The sequence below is a fragment of the Schistocerca piceifrons genome, chromosome 2 (assembly GCF_021461385.2).
Source record: "Schistocerca piceifrons isolate TAMUIC-IGC-003096 chromosome 2, iqSchPice1.1, whole genome shotgun sequence".
Taxonomy (NCBI): Eukaryota; Metazoa; Arthropoda; class Insecta; order Orthoptera; family Acrididae; genus Schistocerca; species Schistocerca piceifrons.
In genome coordinates, this window is record NC_060139.1 from 539,190,636 (window position 1) to 539,209,803 (window position 19,168).

Genomic DNA, 19,168 nt, shown 5'->3' on the forward strand with positions numbered 1-19,168 from the left:
TTTGAACCAAACATAAGGTCGAACATGCGTACGTTACGAGCCACAAGCAATTTTTCATCTTCGATACTGTGAAACAAATATCATCTACTGCAAGTTCTTTGCTTTCCATATTTTAGGAAGTGGTAGTATGGACCAAAATAAGAAAAAAATGTCCAGCAAACACGTGCTCTAAAACGCATACTTCAAAAGTTACGAGCACTTGATCATTAGAAGAGTTGTGTTTCAAAGTAGCAAAGATGAAAAAGTGCTCATAGCTCTTAAGAAATGTACTTTAGAGCATACGGTTAATGCACTTTTTTTCTTATTTTGGTCCATACTACCAGTTCCCAAAATATGGAAAGCAAATAACTTGCAGTAGATGATATTTGTTTCACAGTATTCAAGATGAAAACTTGCTGCCGGCCGGGGTGACCGTGCGGTTTTAGGCACTACAGTCTGGAACCGCGCAACCGCTACGGTCGCAGGTTCGAATCCTGCCTCGGGCATGGATGTGTGTGATGTCCTTAGGTTAGTTAGGTTGAAGTAGTTCTAAGTTCTAGGGGAGTTATGACCTCAGAAATTAAGTACCATAGTGCTCAGAGCCATTTGAACCATTTTAAAAATTGCTCGTAGCTCTTAACGTATGCTTTTTCGACCTTATGTTTACAGATACTTTTTTGCTTCTAGTATCGTGTACTTTCAACTGTATGCGTTTACGCCATTAATTATGATACACCCTGTAAGTTTATTACTAACTTTTTATGACACTCCAGGCATTACATTTTGGTTTCTCCCTCGTATTACAAATTAAAGTCCCTCGTCGCGTTGTTATGTCTGCATTTTCAGGCTAATCGCAAGAACTACTGAAGAAATTGTGATACGGTTTACATTAATAGGTAGAATGATGCCTGAGAAAGGTTTTTTCATGTAATCTATCACCGTTACGTAATGATGAATGTAATTTACTTTCCATATTTAACTGGCGTTTCGAATGACATCTCATGGCAATGGTGGGAGTTACGAGGTGGTCAGCTACAGAGGGAGTGGTATCTAACGGGAAAAGCAGTAAACAGCCGCTGCAACTAGTGACAGCAGTGAAGCCAGTTGAGCGCGCGATGCCGATGAGTGTGGGCAACGGAACGCGCGCGTCCGAGCGAGCCGGCTGGGTCGCGCCGGGGCCAGCCGCTGGCCGGTCGGTGGGGCCTGCGCCGCCGGCCGTCCCAGCGGCCGCTTCCCACAGGACGGATACAACGGCGACGACCTCTGTAACGACAACGGATTCTGAAAGGCAACATAATGAGGACAGGACCACGACGAGCGCTATGCGAATGCAAAGCGGAGGACAACGTACGTCAAACCCCTGTGACGAGAGACATCAGCTAACACAGAACGATCGGCAACAACGGGAACTCAGACGTGAAATACAACACATGATTCTGCAAAGTCAGGAAGTATACGGCAACCGCACTAGTACAGTTCCTACTTCACAGCCTGAAGAACAAGTAGACGACGTGGAACAATTTTCTCCACCAGAAGACGACGACGAAATGGAGGAAGTGTCCTCTGACGAAGTTTGGACCATGCACCCCACCGACGGAGAAGGCGATTTTACACTAGTTAGCCAAAGAAAACGACTCATCGCTTCTCCTAAGCAGAACAACTCTCGGAAGCGACAACGTCCAGAAGAACTGAAAACTTCCAACCGTTATGCGGCTATTGCGACGGAAGATACTACGGATGCTCCAGTACGTATGGACCAGACGAGTGATGTCAATCTCGAAGCAGATAAAGAGGGGACAGATGGCTCTGGCCGGAACTTACTACGCAAAGTCCCGCCCGTTACTGTTTACCATACCAAGAACGACATGGAACTCAACAAGGCGCTGAAAGCGAATATTGACGGCAGTCTTAAGACCATCTACCAACGAGACAGGATGAAATATTTCTTTGACTCCTATGAAGATCAACGGCGGGCCATCAATTTCTTTGTGTCGAATGACATCCACTTTTTTACACATCAGGCCGCAGAGGACAAGGACCTCAAAGTGGTTGTCAAACGTCTACCTGCCGAAGTTACGGAGGAAGAACTGAAAGACGCACTGATAGAGAAGGGTTTCCCTGTCATCAACGTCCACCAGTTTAATAATCGAGACGACAACACGAAGGAATTACGACCTCAAGATGCTTACTGTGTCACGTTGCCAGCCCAAAAGATTTACGACATCAAATACCTTCTATATACTAAAGTCGTTGTTGAAACCTACAATAGACAAGAAGGACCTGTTCAGTGTCGCCACTGCCAGCAATTCGAACATACGGCTAATTATTGCAGCTTGCCTGCTCGCTGCGTTCGATGTGGAGGGCAACACCGATCTTCAGCATGTACTCATCCCCGAGGGGCTCCGCCGAAATGTGCTAACTGTGAAAAGGACCATCCTGCCACATGGCGTGGCTGCCAGAAGTACCAGGAACTTCTCAGGAAATACAGACAACGGTCTTCCCCGCAGCCCTCTCAACGGAGGACTCGTGTAATACGGAACTCCAACCTGACGCCACACCCTCCGCCCCACCGTCAGTAAACGCCACGAGAACAGCCGGCAGCGACACGGCAGCCAGTAACACAGCCTCCTCCTGAACCACTTCCACCCCGACAGCACCGCCAGCGTTATTCATACGCCCACGCAGCATCACCACGATGACCCGAACCGGAAACCTACGTCTCACCAGCTCATTTGATGGAATCTATAGCTCCAGCGTTCTCGGATATCGCGAAACTTCTCACCGCCCTGCAGCAACAACTAGTGGGGATACTTTCTTTAATCGAAAGTGTCTTGAAGGCCTTTGGAACACCTTAAGATGGATCGCCCTGGAACCACGAGAAACGTGAAAATCTGTATATGGAACGCAAACGGAATGAAACACAAGAAAACAGAATTCACTGAATTTTTACGTCACAAAATCGACATCGCACTTGTATCGGAGACGCATCTTTGTCCAACAACTGAGCTCAGATTTCGTAACATGTACGTCTATAGAACGGACAGACAAGGCCAACGAGGTGGAGGGATCGCAGTTCTGCTTAAAAGGGAGCTGCGGCACCATTATGAAACACTACCACACCTCCAACATCTGGAGGCAACAGCAGTAAGGGTTCGATCGGCGGCAGGCAACATCACTTTCATTGCGGCGTACAACAGCCCCGGTAAAAACCTGGTGCCAGACGACCTACGGAGTATCTTCACCAATTTTGACAAAATCTTCCTAGGAGGTGACCTTAACAGCAAGCACGTCGCGTGGAATTCCCGGCGTACGAACACCCTCGTGGACGAACTTTGATTGCCATGGAAGAAGAACTGGGCATCACAGTCCATGGCCCACGAGAGCCCACACGGATTCCTTACTCGATCGGCAAGAAGCAGACGTCCTAGATATTGCTATCATCAAAAATATTGAGACGAACCTCCAGCTCCGCACCGTCGACGATCTTTCGTCTGACTAGCATAGTGGAAAACGCAACGGCCAACCTTCCGCCCCCAACCTCACAAACTCTGAACTAGGGTCAATTTCGGACATATCTTGACAACAATATCTGCCCGACGCAGGACGTTTCAACACCGGAAGTCATCGACATCGCGGTACAAACTTTGACGCAGAAGATAAAAGGTAGCCAAACGGAGGGCAACTACTCACACGGTCTACCCTGTAGTAGCTTTCGATGAGTTCCCGCCTCTACTCCAAGAACTAAAGACACAGAGAAACAGGAGCAGGCGACGGCTCCGCTATAGAAACCCGATCGATCGACGAGAAACAGACGTCTTAACACGAGAACTGCACAGGAGAGTGGCCGAGTGGCGACAGCAGGTCTGGGAAGATAAGATGGATGAATTCTTACTTCGAACCAAGAACGAATGGCAGGTAGTCAAGAACATACGACACCAGCGGCCACCTAAACGAGCCATCAGAGGAACAGATTGCCTCCTCTGTGACGAACTCGCCCAGGCGGAGCTGTATGCTATGACTTACCAAGAACAGATGTCTACACCAGCGACCCCCGTGAACGACGTCCGCCGTCCGCCTGCAAGAACAGGAAGCCGTCGTTACAGCAGAATGGACTGCTTTTCGTACTGTGCCTGTGCAAAGCCGCCCACAACTCACCACACTAGCAGAGATCCGTAAAATTACCCGGAAGACTCGGAACAATGCGCCGGGCAACGACTCCATAAGCAACACCGATTTGAAACAGTTGCCCAGGAAGCCAACTGTGCTCCTTACCCGAATTCTCAACAGCTGCCTTCTGCAGGGATATTTTCCTACGGCATAGAAGACGGCTCGAGTAGTTCCAATACCCAAGCCAGGTAAAGACCCAGCAGAACCCAATAGTTACCGGCCAATTAGCCTCTTGCCGACCCTTGGGAAGGTGCTCGAGAGAGTGCTGTTGAAGAGGCTCCATGACACGCTTACAGCGCATGATGTTATACGACCCGAACAATTCGGTTTCAAGGACAAGTTATCTGCCGAACTTCAACTTCTACGGATCACCGAACGGATACAAGAAGGATACAACAAGCAGCACTTCACGATTGGTGTCTTCCTTGCCATCGAAAAAGCTTACGATAAGGTGTGGCGGCTCAACCTTATCGTCACACTGCATCACACTACCCCTATTGCGGATTGTTACATTAGACTCATAGACAGCTTTCTGCAGGACAGGAAACTGTATGTCCGAGTCGACGATAAAAACTCCGAAATGAAACTGATCTCCGCAGGAATTCCGCAGGGCTCTGTCATTTCGCCTCTGCTTTTCAACTTATATATAAATGACATCCCAACGGTCCCCCTTGTTACGGCGAGTTTTTATGCGGACGATACTGCCTTTCTGACAACTGGACGACACTTGGACCAGCTAATCGCTAGGATGCAACGGCAACTTGCTGTAATGGAACGCTGGACGCTGCAAAATAAGATAACGATCAACCCAACGAAGACGGCAGCCGTTCTGTTCACACGGAGGAAACCAGTTCTGAACGACTGACTCCAAATAGCTGACCAATTTATCCCACGGTCACCGGGAGTGAAGTATCTCGGTGTCTACCTTGACAAAAAATTACTGTTTACGCAGCACATTGACGACAAGAAGACGGCAGCCCAGAAGATGGCCAAGTCATTGATTCCGTTCCTGAAGAGTAAGGATCTCAACCCTAAGACTAAACTCCAATTGTATAAGGCAACGGTGGAACCCACAATGTTGTATGACTCCACCTCGTGGGGAACTACGTGCGTCTCCAACTACAACAAACTCCAAGCGCTGCAAAACATTTGCTGTCGATGGATCACAGGAGCTCCATGGTGGACAAGAAACGTCGACATCCGCACCGCACTCCACAAGACCACTATACAAGAGAAGGTCCATGACAAGGCTCTACGAGTTTTTGACAAGATCGATGCCCTTAGGGACGAAGTTCGACAATTAGAATCGGTAGGAACGGTAAACCCTGCAAGATGGCACAAGTATCGAGTACCGAAGTCAATAACGTTTCACCCCCCATAGGCAATCTGTCGTAACACGAGGAAGCAGTCACACATAACAGCCTTGACACATTTCACCCTCCACAGGGGAGAGACATCACCAAAGACAGCAGGCTAAAGGACCCATTGCGTGGCCAAGCCTAACTGAATCTGTAATAAACAAAGTGTTTTCCTTTTATCCTTACATCCCATCCTAGAAGAATAAGTCATCAAGGATGATCTCTTCAGTCCACACTACACACTATATTATTAAAAAAAAAAGAAAAAGCAGCGAAGCTATGACCAGAGTCTACTTTTGGAATGGTGGTCTAACGAAAAAACGCATGCCTGGAAACTGAACGGTCGTGGGATCATATTCTAGTTGGACGACAGGTTTTACAATCTGCTTTGTAACCTAGCATTCATCTCTCGGTCACGTGGAGATTCGCCAGGAACAACATGAGGTTCGGGTTCCACATTAAACGGAAGATACTCTTTCTCCATTTAGATAGTTAGGGTAGAGCAGGACACACAAGTAATCAATTGGAAGACTTACAACAGACCACTGAGGTACACGAAAATCTTGTTAACAGCAGTTATACATCTACAGGGTGAACATTAATAAAATATACAAACTGCAGAGACAGATCCCTGATTGGAAATGGAGGATAAAAGCTCCTAGGAACATGTGTCCGCCGGCCGCTGTGGCCGAGTGGTTCTAGGCGCTTCAGTCCGGAACCGCGCTGCTGCTACGGTCGCAGGTTCGAATCCTGCCTTGGCCATGACTGTGTCTGATGTCCTTAGGTTAGTTAGGTTTAAGTAGTTCTAAGTCTAGGGGACTGAGGACCTCAGATGTTAAGTCCCATAGTGCTTATAGCCGTTTTTGAACATGTGTCCGGAAATGCATCGTTGCCACAGTAGATGGCGCTGACGAATGACAGTGCCTCTGACCACGTACCGTGTGTTCCTTGTGTGTCGCAGGCGGTGTGATGGACACAGCGTACTGTGAGCAGCAAAATGGTCCGGTACTGTCAGAGCCTGCCTAACTAACTCCACTCCAGTCGAATTTTTTATCATGAAATGAAGATAAAAGAGAGAATCCGAGTGGCTTGCCGCTTTTAAAATGTAGATATAATCACAGAGTTGCGTCATTGGAAATTATGGAGGAGACAAGTTTGGTGTTAAGTTGATAGGTAATAGGTACAGCACATCTGAATGTCTTCTCTGTGGGAGAAGGAAAAGGAGAATTTTAGACATTGGGACTTTCATGTACATAGAAAAAGTAACTGAATGTGGAAAATTCAATGATCGAGGAATTGACAGAATCCTCGGGCTGCAGAATGTCATAAGGACCAGTCGTGTTGTTGTTGTATATAATTGTGGAGGGCTGCAGTCACGACCTACGCCCAGTTAGTAGCTACAATCCATTACGCTCTTTCTGTAGCCTCTCTCTCTCTCTCTCTCTCTCTCTCTCTCTCTCTCTAGCAAAAACTAGTCGATTAAACTACATCCGTACCCACAAGACAACTTACACAGAGTGGTTGAGATTACTTAGTATTCAATTGTCACTTCCCTCTTGTACTGTTTCAGTCGATAATGATGCGTTGGAAGAAAGTCTGCTTATGAACTCAACTCTGATTCCGTCTTTACGATCCTTTCGCAAGAAAGTAATATTTAGGTCGAGCCTTCTGGTATCTGAATGTATGCTCTTGCAATTTCATTATTGGGTCACACCATGATACAATATGTCTCTCATGTAGTATTTTCCATTGGAGTTAGATGAGAAATTTTGTAACGCTTCAAGGTACTCTTCTTTGAGTTTTCTCTATTTCTTTTATCAATCCTACCTGGTAAGGGTAACAACTGAGGGGCAGTACTCAGGTGTCGATTGGACAACTATTTTCTAAGCTACTTCCTTCCTAGGTGTATAACAGTAAACGGCTGCACGAAATGATTCAAATCATATACTACGATCGCATATTGAGCAAAGTCTGATTGCGTCATAATCAAGTCGATATACTCCATATCTTCTACAAAACAGGATGTGTGTTTTGCTTGTAAACGATGTGCAGAGAAACATATAGTGGCAAATCCCGTTGTTCAGTGGATTTACGTAAGGCTATCATACATTAACAGGATCTATTTGCTAGCACACTAGGCGCGGTATCTAAAGTGAATCGAATAGATAGCGACACACACACACACACACACTCACACACACACAGGACAAGACAAGTCAAATTAAAAAACTATAAATTACGAATAACTTCTCTTACTGAATTGTGATTACGTGTATGACTTCATTCCGGATGTCACTGATCGATTATTACCATAAATAAAATCATCATTCTTCAAAAGACAAGAAGATAATAGCGACATTCTAAATATCAAAATAGAAGGTTCATTCAAGTACTTCCACTCAAATTTTTATTTCGTTAATGGTAGTTACTAATACCACCTGTTAATTCTACTGCAGTGCAATGTGGCATACTGTTCACCATCTCACTAAACAAAACAAAATTTATAAATTTAATTGTTCACAGTTTTAGTCAATTAATAAATGGATTGTAATTGAATTATTTGTTTAATATATCGATATAAAATACCGTTTCTTCAAAACGTACTTTACCTGAACAGGTAGATACTATTGGTAGCAATCGGGAAGAAGTATTACAAAATTTCAGTAATGTTGTCAATTCCACAACTGAATAATTTTTATCAGTTTTTTTCCCTTCAATGAAATCGATTCGAAATATGAGGCACTTACAAAAACTTTTTTGTAAATGTCATTTCAAGTGAGCTAACAGTTCGGCAGCGATCACAGTAAGACACTGCAATTTGACATGGCGTCCAGCTCCCGCCACAGGTCAGTTCTGATGTCATTCGCCCACGATTCCAATTATCCGGTCCTGTCACTTCCACCACAATCAACAGCTGGTAATTCCTGGCAGTGATATCACAGGTGCGTGGGCTTTCTACGCCTGGATCATGGGGAGATTTCCTCATAACGACTGATCGCTGTCTTGCTCACGCGGTCAAACATTAACTGCGGCCATCTTCACTTTTACAAGCGACCTTTACAAGCGACCGAATTCATACGGGTCGCAGTAAGTACCTACGGCCGGGCGACTTTACTAGCGTAGAGATAATAAATTATTTACGTAACCCTTCCTCTACAATCAGTCTATCTATTACTGAAAACCGTATCGAAACACATACAGCAGTTTCTGAGATTAGCCTTACAGACAAAAGGTCTTGCCGGGAGACTTTCATTTAGAATTTGTACAGAAAAATAGAATGTATATAAAGTGTGACCATTAATGAAACAGACGAACTGCAGGGACGGATTTCTGACTATGGGACTTAACATCTATGGTCATCAGTCCCCTAGAACTTAGAACTACTTAAACCTAACTAACCTAAGGACATCACACAACACCCAGTCATCACGAGACAGAGAAAATCCCTGGCCCCGCCGGGAATCGAACCCAGGAACTCGGGCGCGGGAAGCGAGAACGCTACCGCACGACCACGAGCTGCAGACTGAATGTATGTACTGACTTCATCTCTTTTTTAACATCTCTAATTTAACCTGATACCGGCTATACTCATCGCTTTTCTGGGCTATCAGTAGAATAGAAAGCACTGCAGACACATACCAGAAGTTAGGCAGGCATAGTAAAAACGTGTTCTGGGGAGCCGAGAGAACACGGCCTTTCGCAGAAACTTTCTCAGGGAAAGCTTCAGGTGTAGCAGACCTCACGTAGCCGGTGTGAAAGTTGACTCGCCGAGTGTCATGCTGATATCTCACCTATTTTTTCTTTATGGCAAGTTTCCACTACAGATGGCTAAGGTAAAAGCATTTTTGTAGACAGAAGTACTCTATCAGCAGGAGGTTGGCACACGCACCATGTTAACAGAAGTGCACTCAACACATAAATATCTCGCAGCTTGCCAAACAACATGACAAATAACTCTGATATACTACAGCTTCAAAAGACGCTGAAGAACTGGCAACTAATCTCGAGCACAGTTTATAAGCTTTCCCCAGGACCTATGATAGATGCTAGTGGCTGAGCGTGAGGACACTGACTGGTGAAACTAATGTGATATATTGAGGATGTAACACAGAGAGAGAAGTTTTTTTTAGAATGGATTGGAGAAAATTGAGTTCACTACTTTTTAACATTTCACCTCTTCTTGGCGGGATATTTTGTTAAAGAATCTATTACACCATTGGTGGACAGATACATTTAAGAGAATTAGTGATCGAGTTTTTCTTGGCAGGAAGAAAAGGACAATCATTTCGTTACTGACTTAGAGAAGAAACTTCATGTTGTTGGTGGTGAACACATCAACTCTTCACAGGATGTACTCTCAGCTGGAACAGCTGACTGGGTTGCAACGTTCGAGTCCCTGGAATAACGATTCTAGCATCATATTTCATGGGAGCCATATATGGTGTCACCACTCAGCTCGTCTTGCACCGAAGGTTGTGGTAAGCATATTTAGCTGCTGTGACAGGTTAGGACAATCTCAAGTTTGTATTTCAGAGTCATGATAGAACACACTGTGCGGCGCTCATCAGACCTTCGTCAGACGCATGTGCTTCTTCAGTTTTATACTCGGTCAGACAGTCACTGTAATCGATGATAAATTTCATAAAGTCATATGCTTGATTATTAGCAGGACCGAACCCTTTGAATATATTTTACTTTCTATTCTTCTAAATCTGATGGTTAATTTTATTTTTGTAACTTTGAAGACTTTGGGAGTGGTTCAAATAGGTTTCAACTTTAATGCTTTCTTTTGTAATAAACTAAAGAGTACATTCAGATCTTGTTTTTATCATTATATTGTATATTTCTTGATGATAATGTACAGATTCCCCACCTTAAGATTCATTAAAAGAGTCACAATATTTTATAGTGTTAATCAATCTGTTTATGTATATTAATTCATCATTAGGTCTCAGGTGTGTGTGCCTGTATCATGACTACAACTGATTCAGTTAAATTCAATTATACAAGCGCGGGGTTTTTCAACTTTTTCCTTAATTATATCCATACTCACTCCTTCCAATCTCTTTGAAGCAAAACTGACTCAGTTTCCCGCATCAGAATGCAAAATATTCCCAGACGTCTACCAACCGTACCACATCATTGTCATTCTCTACTGAACCCTCCCCGCACCGGAGCCACTCTATATTCCTTCGTAATACATTAACTGCCGCGCAGGATTCATGTTCAAGCATTTCACCCTCATCGTTGCCATCCGAATTTTTCATATACTTACTTTTCACATGTAAGTACTTCTCCACTCTTCAGCAGCTGCCCTGTATACCCGTTCGCCAGCTTTCACATGATCTTCCTCTTTCAGATCTCTCTTCCTCATCATTGTAATTACTCCTGGTCTCCATGGTAATCGCGGTCCTCCACGCTTCCTCTTTCCTGGCAGCGACCATTGCAGGATTGCTTTTAGCCATAGTCTTTGCTCCATTCTCCCTACGTGGCCTTACCACCGAAGAGCTCTATTCTTAGTTCTTTGCAGGGCTGGTTGTTCTATGTCCATTACCCCCCTAATTTTCTCATTTCTTTTTCGTTCGGTACCGGATACCATTACTGCTCTCCTTATTCCACCCATCTCTACTGCCTGTACTTTGCTTCTCTGTCGCTCTCTCAGGATCCATCCTTCTGCACCATACGTTAGTATACACTCCACTACTGTTTGCAGAATCCCCTTCTTTGTTTCTTTGCCACCGCCCGGCTTCACAGAACTCCATTCAGCCCTTTAATTGCTCCTCTTGCCTGCTAGATCCTGATTTCCATATATACTTCAAAGCTTGCCGAGGAATGGATAACCAATCCGAAATATTTAAACTGATTTACACCTTTATTAGCGCCTTGCGGCAGTACTACATCCCTTCCATCTCCTCCCACTACCACATATTCTATTTTGCCCATATTTTTTCTATGTACGCCTCGTTCAAATGCTTCCATTAACTTATCATAAATTTGACGTCCTTCTTTCTTTGCGCTATCAGTACTTGATCACCGGCGAATAATCATGAGTAGGGAGTACCATTCCGGAAAGTAATTCCCATACCTCCACAGTAATGGTTCCACCGTTACAATACATAATGTATAGATATTTTAAACCTGATCGGCGACATACTGCAGCCGTGTCTGAGTCCTTTCAGTGTTTGGAATGTCTCAGCCAACTTTCTCTCTACCTTAACTGCTGCGTACGATTGGAGATATATTTTCAGAATTAGGTGTATTTGTTCTGCTTCTTTACCAATACACTGCATTGCTTCCCGTAGTGCGTTGATGCGTACAGAATCATACGCTTTCTCTAACTACACAAGTTTAAGTGTATTTCCTGACCCATACAATACGCCTTCTCACTCACTTGTCTAAGATTAAAAATATAATCCATACAAGATCGCCCAACTATAACACCTGCCTGTTCGTCTCGCATCTTTCCCTCATTCTTATTCTCCAACCTGTTTTTCAGTATAACGCTAAACAGTCTGCTGTTAGATGTATAATACAAATTCCCCTATAATTATTTGGGTGCTTCTTGTTTTCTTTTTTTATAGTTGGCAGATATGTATGATACACACCATTCTCTTGGTATTTCCTCCCTCTCCACAATGTGATATAACAACGTACATACTCGTATAAGACTCACGATTTGAGGGGACCTATATTTCAACAATTCCATCACAACTCACAGTCCACTTGCCTTTCCATTTCCTGCCTTTTTCAGGACCTCTTTTAATCCTTCCTGTAGTATATGTCTTGTATTACCTAATGTACTACTTTTGTCGTAGACTTCTATGAAGTGATCTTTTCTTTCTGCCAGAAGTTCTTCAAAATGCTTTTTCCACTATCAAATAGAAATAGGTTACATCTTCTACGAGTAGAAAATGTGAAAAGTTTAACCAGCAAAGATTACATCTAAGATTCGATGCAGTGGAGGAGGACTTGAGTGCAACTGAATTATACAGTTTCCTGAAATAGTCAATTAAGGAAGCAGCAGAGGCGGCGTTAGGAGGGGAAAGAGGGAGAAGAGTAAGAACTGAATGAATGACCACGGAGTTATTGGAAGATGCAGAAGAAAAGAAGAAACTATATCACATACGGTTAAGCTCTGGGAATGAAGAGGACTGGAATACATACTAGGTATATAAAAGTAGGATTAAGAAATTAACAAGAAAGTGTAAGGAAGAAGAATAGGAAAGAGTGTGTGGGGTAGTAGAATACTGTATTTGCTCGGATGTAGGAGATCGGCAGATGCATGAAGAATGATAAGGATGACAAAAATGTCCCCTACAGTAGGTTCTTTATACATTCAACCATTCTACAAGAGTTAACGGAACATTTATTTTCTTTCCCCCGTCACGCTACTCTCCATTGATTGCCAGTCCCAGAATGATGCCCCAAGACACATGCCCGTCTATCACACGACTCCCCTCACCACATTTACTCGAGGTATTTTACGTTGTGTCCACAACTGAAAACCATGCCACCCACCCCAACACAACTATACACCACGTCTTCTACATCACTTCAAAGCACCATAATTTGGTTTAAATGCTCCACACCCTGACACACGTCTCTCACATAACGTGAATGACATCTCAGCCACAATTCCTTCTATCTTCACATATAATATAAATGACACCATCTTCATTTAATGAGAAACGATACACAAAGTTGTTACATCAATTTCTGATAAACATACTATCACCTCCACTTCGAAAATGTTCTAGTAACGACGTTAATTATGTTTTTAACATTTAATTTGCTTTTTTGTGTGCTTAGAAAATATCTGAGTTGAAGACTGAGTGTTTTGCAGCGGCTTCAGCTCTCCCCACAGGCGTGTTTGGTGAAGCAGATGAAATGAGAATAGAAAAAGACTGGTATACCACACGTATAAATTTATCAGTTTGAAATAATGCAATTGATGCCACAAGAAATTGCAGGTGAATTCTTAAAATATAAGAGAAATAGTAGTTTACAACCCCAAGAGATGTAGCACTTTCTGTAGCCACTGTGATCCGAAAAATTGTAGCTCTCACGATGCCGGACCAGAGAAGCATGTAATGTATTTCTTGAACTCTGTTTCAAACCAGCTCCAGAGTTCAATGAGTCTGCAAGATAACTGACAAATCTGCAGACTGTAGGAGAAACTTCTTTTTCTCTGCGCTGAAATGATGATGGGTATGACTGAACATGACGTGAGGGGTGTTGTTGAATGCAGAGTACCATATACGGCCTGTTTACTCGTAGGACGTGAGACGCTTATGGTCGTGAAGTAAATGTGCTCGGCCGGCAGTGCAGGTAGGAATGCAATAGGTAGGACCCTCTGGCTGATCCATTGCCATTGGCCAGCTCCTCCCCCACCCCCCTGACATCTCCGTACAGTCAGTACAGCAGCGCAGTGAGCACTGTTTGATGACTTTCTGACATATTACAATGTGTCAGGAAGTTTCAAGGCTGAGTACACTTGAAGCGTAAAATACGAGGGTCGTTCGATAAGTCATGCCCAACATTATTTTTCTCAGAACATGTTTACTGCTAACAGTCACAATTTGGTGACAATATACATCAACATGCCTTGTCCATGTCCTATTTTTCTACGTAGTCTCCATTATGTTCTATGGCCGTACGCCAACGTTGTGAAAGAGCATGTACTCCCTGCTGGTGAAAGCTCTTGTCCTGTAGGCGTAGGCATGTTTTCACTGCATCACTGACACTCTTGTCATGTTCAAAATGTGTTCCACGTAGAGAATCTTTGAGCAACTGTTGGCAGGAATAATGGCATCCGCACGATTCAGCATGTCTGGAGCAGTGGCTGTGACAGGATGTCTCGAGCGTAGCTGATCGTGGAGCTCGGAGCTCTGTTTATGCATTTCCTGAGGCTGTAGCTGTCTTTACCCATCGCCCAACTGTACTCCTATCAATTGCGGCATCGTCATGCACTGGGCACAAACGTTTATGGATGTTCACCACGGTTTCTTTTTCTGCATACAAGAATTTAATAACAGAACGCTGCTTGTAACGTGAGTCGAATGTAGGCGCTATTTTGACGCTGTACTACGGGTCTTCGATCTGCCAGAACGGTTCGAAACTTCACCGGCACACAGAACAAACATCAAATGTGAAGCACCAACAAGGACGTTTGTCTGTGTATATTAATGGCTTTATTTTAAAAAAATGTTGGACATTATTTATTAAACGACCCTCACGTGAAGTATGGAAGCATCTGTGCTGTCCCTTACTGCTACACAAGACATTGCTTTCTTTATTTAGTATGGTATAAACAAAACTTTAAAAACTTTCTACTGCCTTAGAAAAAGGAGGTTTCAATGATTTCTGCTTCTCTGATGTAGTCCTCCACAGAAAATCGCACAACGTACCCAGCAGTAAAAAAGAAGTTTAACGACTAACCTCAGCGATTGTGGTAATGCTGATAACCACGTGTATTGGAATGTCGACAAGTATCAGGTTGAGTAAGTTATTCACACAAGTCAAGTTAACTCTATACCTGCCTGTGAAACGAGATCACTACGACCAAACAATCTTCGACAAAAATGTGCATTGTGTTGTCCGACTGAGAAAAATGTGTCTTAGTACGAAAATTGAAATTTTGTGCGGGGACACTGGAGTATCCTGCGTGGTGTATTGTAAGAAAATAAAGTTTAAGAAAAATCTATGCAATTTCTAAACAAAGAATCTTACACGGCACTGAAGTGATTACTTGATTGAATTTCAAAATTCGTTTTCAGATAATAACCAACGAAAAATAATGTAGGGATAGCTCGTAGTATGAGTACAGAGTTTCAGATTTCTCGCGGCGTAGGCCTGCTAAATTACCACGGAAGGATAACAGAGACAGCTTTTGCGTTTTGACGTCAACAGTGTCGGATGACGGTGATATCTGACGCCGTCCAGCCAGTCCTAATGCACGACGCGTGTTCCCTGAGGAGGGGATTGGAAAGAGTAGATGCTTTGTAACGGCAGTCTCTCTTCTGGTTGGTTGCTTTCTCTGCTGTCAGCGCTCACAAGTATGATGGAGACAGGCTTTCGTATACAGCTGCGCACATAATTCGCTTTCTATATTCCGAATCCTTGAGCAGTACAGTTTCTTATGAAATGCTACTCCTTTCTGTGGTGGATCAGCAGACGTGTTTTAAATTATTTCTTTCGCGAAAATAGTGTGATCTTCATTTGTTTGTAGAGTAATAAAACATAAATCTGGGACATTCAAAGTCAGTAGCAAGGATTCTGGTAATGAGTCTGTTAATATGCTTCAAAAATATCTTCTTGATGATAGATTATGCACATATTTGTTGATTCGAATGAAGGGAGGGGAGGTATTCTCATAGGTATCTTGGCAAAACGTACGTGGCAGAGAATAGCACGTAGCCAGGGAGTGCTAATAGCTCTCCCTGGCTGTAATGTGTAATGGTGTAATGAAATAGAAACAAAATTGAGTACTATTACGAAATTCTGGTTATATGTATTAACGGTAAATAATATTCTTATAAGTATTACTGAGCGTTTTGCTGCTAATGGTCTCACACTCAATTGCAAAAAGACGCAATGTTTTGTTCTGCTCATCTAGGAGCACTATACCAAAGATAATTGTAAGACATGAAAAGGACATAATGAGTAGTGTGGAAACTTTAAAATTTTTAGATGTTGAAATTGATGAGAATTTAAACCGGAATAAACAGATTTGGGGGACTCGTAAAACAACATAGTACAGCCACATCTGCACTTCCAGGCATTGCAATTATGACAAGAAACAAATCAGTAAGTCGACATATTTTTCGTATTTTTATTAAATAATGTTATGTGGAATAATGTTCTGGGGTAACTCATCTTTAAGGAAAAAGTCTTCATTTCTCAAAAACGGGCTAGAAGAGTAATACGCGATGCTCATCCGCGATCATTTGTAGACTTTGTATAAAGAATTAGGCATTTTGACAACTACTTCACGCTGTATTTATTCCTCCATGAAGTTTGTAGTAAATAATCCACTGTAGTACAAAAGGAACAGTTATGTATATGATTACACTACCAGAATAAAAAATGACATTCATTACTTGACATCAACGTTGCCTTTAGCACAAAAACGGGTACACAATGCTACAAGCAAAATTTTTGATCACTTACCCAGCGATATAAAAATGTCTCACAAACAGTAAAGTTAAATCTGAAAGCAAACAACGGAAACAGTTTCTCCTTAATAACTCCTTGTGTGTCTTAGAATTTGTATTCTTGTAATCTGTAAAAGATGGTGGATAGGAAGTACTGACTCACATCTTATCTTTAAAAAAAAAATTTAGGCAAAAGAAAGTTTATGGCGTGACACGAGTATGACCACCATGAACAACGTGAAGTTTAGGGAAAACATTTATGTATATGGTGTCTTGCAACTCTATGTAGTTGCCTGGACGCATAGTGTCAAGGGTGATTCCTCTGAAATGAGACTATGTCCTAAATTCAGAAACATCCACGCATTTTATAATTATGAATCTCGTGCATTCCTTCACGGAAGAAAACGGAACTTAAGGGTATGAGGTTAATTCTATACTTGTGAGCCAAAACATTCACTATAAATTTATACTTACATATTTCAGTAGAAAAAACTACTTTGAAAACATGTTTATGTAATGTAGACCTTACCAACAGTCGTCGACATTAGTACCTCCAGTTTCGAATGTTCTCGAATTGAAAGACATGGGATAAAATCAGTTGTCTTCTCCGTGACACCAACAATTTTCGCCGGCCGCGGTGGCCGTGCGGTTCTAGACGCTCCAGTCCGGAGCCGCGCTGCTGCTACGGTCGCAGGTTCAAATCCTGCCTCGGGCATGGGTGTGTGTGATGTCCTTAGGTTAGTTAGGTTCAAGTAGTTCTAAGTTCTAGGGGACTGATGACCACAGCAGTTGAGTCCCATAGTGCTCAGAGCCATTTGAACCAACAATTTTCGTAGTAAAGTAGACAATAGAAGCGACTTGTCCACATATCCAGGTAGACAGAGAACACTTAATGACCTTGACAGAAATCATATCTTCACAAGGAGTAATTCTTGGTAAAAGTTCGAAGACCGAAAAGACTGACTTTGAATACGCTTCATAGGATTTCAGTGAGGATGCTGATTATATACTAGTACTGACGCTGTAAACATCGAACGTAGGCTGCCAAACAGTTCTGTTCCGTCGCAGAAACCATTTCTCGACGAAAAAGGCATAAGAGTGAAGATGATATTAACTGAGCACTCTGTATGTCACATTGCCCACGACCCCGTGTACTTTTACGAGTAAGAAGAAGTACCATCACTAGTGAACCTAAAGGCCCTGGAAAAACCGACAGCGGGCGATTTGCGCCAATCGACTCACGAGCTGCTGGCTAGCAACATACACACTTACAAGCAACATGTCCGTGAATGGCTCATGAGCAGCTAGGTCGTAAGTCTATAATGGTAATTAAGTGATGAGTCCCTTTTTACAGTGCGACATAAATGTCGTCAGGACACACATGGAGCGATTAAATTGACCGAGGGTTCACCTTTGTGCCTGTGTTTGCAAGAAACACAATTTATCTGACTCTCCTGTGCTATGAAGGGTGTCGGTTAGGGTGACTGTGTCAACAGCAAACACTACTGCTATTCCTCGTCGCTATTAGTGTCTGCATGGGTTGTAACACCATCCGTCGTTGGAGGTCAGCCAGTAAGAGCCTTGTGTCTTCAGAAGAACGAGACTTTCTGTACCTGGGGTACAACAAGCATTTCAGACCTGCTACGGGGTCGTTTCCACGATAGATCTCTAAATAGGCTCGTCACCCATCTCACATATGCAGCTTCATGGGGATTGGTTGACGCCTGATACTTCAGCAGTGTCCGTAAGAAAGCTGACTCCATAAGTGCCCAGTGAAGATCGCTGGACGCTGAACGATGAGCTTGCTCTGTTCGAGTATTGAGGCAGTTTCAAAGAATAGCTGAAACATAATTGACAACACGATTTAAATAAAGTACCCTCACTCTTTTAGTGATACGGTAAGTGTGACGAAAAAATTTCTCGTTTCATGACAGGAAGCTCTTTCAGTTCCCTTGTTGCAGCCTTTGCTGGAACGTACGTACCAACACGTACCAGACAGACTAGCTACCGTAGTGTTATCTCACCAGCTGAGAGGAAAAAAATTGGAATGGACAGCCTCCTGTGGCCTTGTCTGAGTCTTACTGCTCTTTCGTCACTTTCAATATGGGTTCAGGACAACGTACCAAATTGACCCTATTGAAAATGGCTATAAAACAGGAATTCAGCAGGCATCACCTGACAGGAATTTTCCATACTTTTACGATTCTTGCGTTGTGCAAGTTATTTTAGATACGTATAAGTGTCGGTCACGTTTAATCTCTTTGAACATGGGTACTGAGTATCTGAAGGCACTGTTTTAGGTTTGAGTCTCGAGAAGTGGAATCTACTCATTATTTGCTGACGGTTTCTCCACCATCCGTTATTCCTCCAGCCTCACAACAACAATCGTCAGTTTTTCAAGGTATGCAGGAAGAAAGGGCGGAAAAGAAGAATTTTAAACTGACAACCGACAATATGTGATAGCCGTTTGTGTTCCTCCTCTCATCCTTAGTTCAATAAAATTAGAAACAC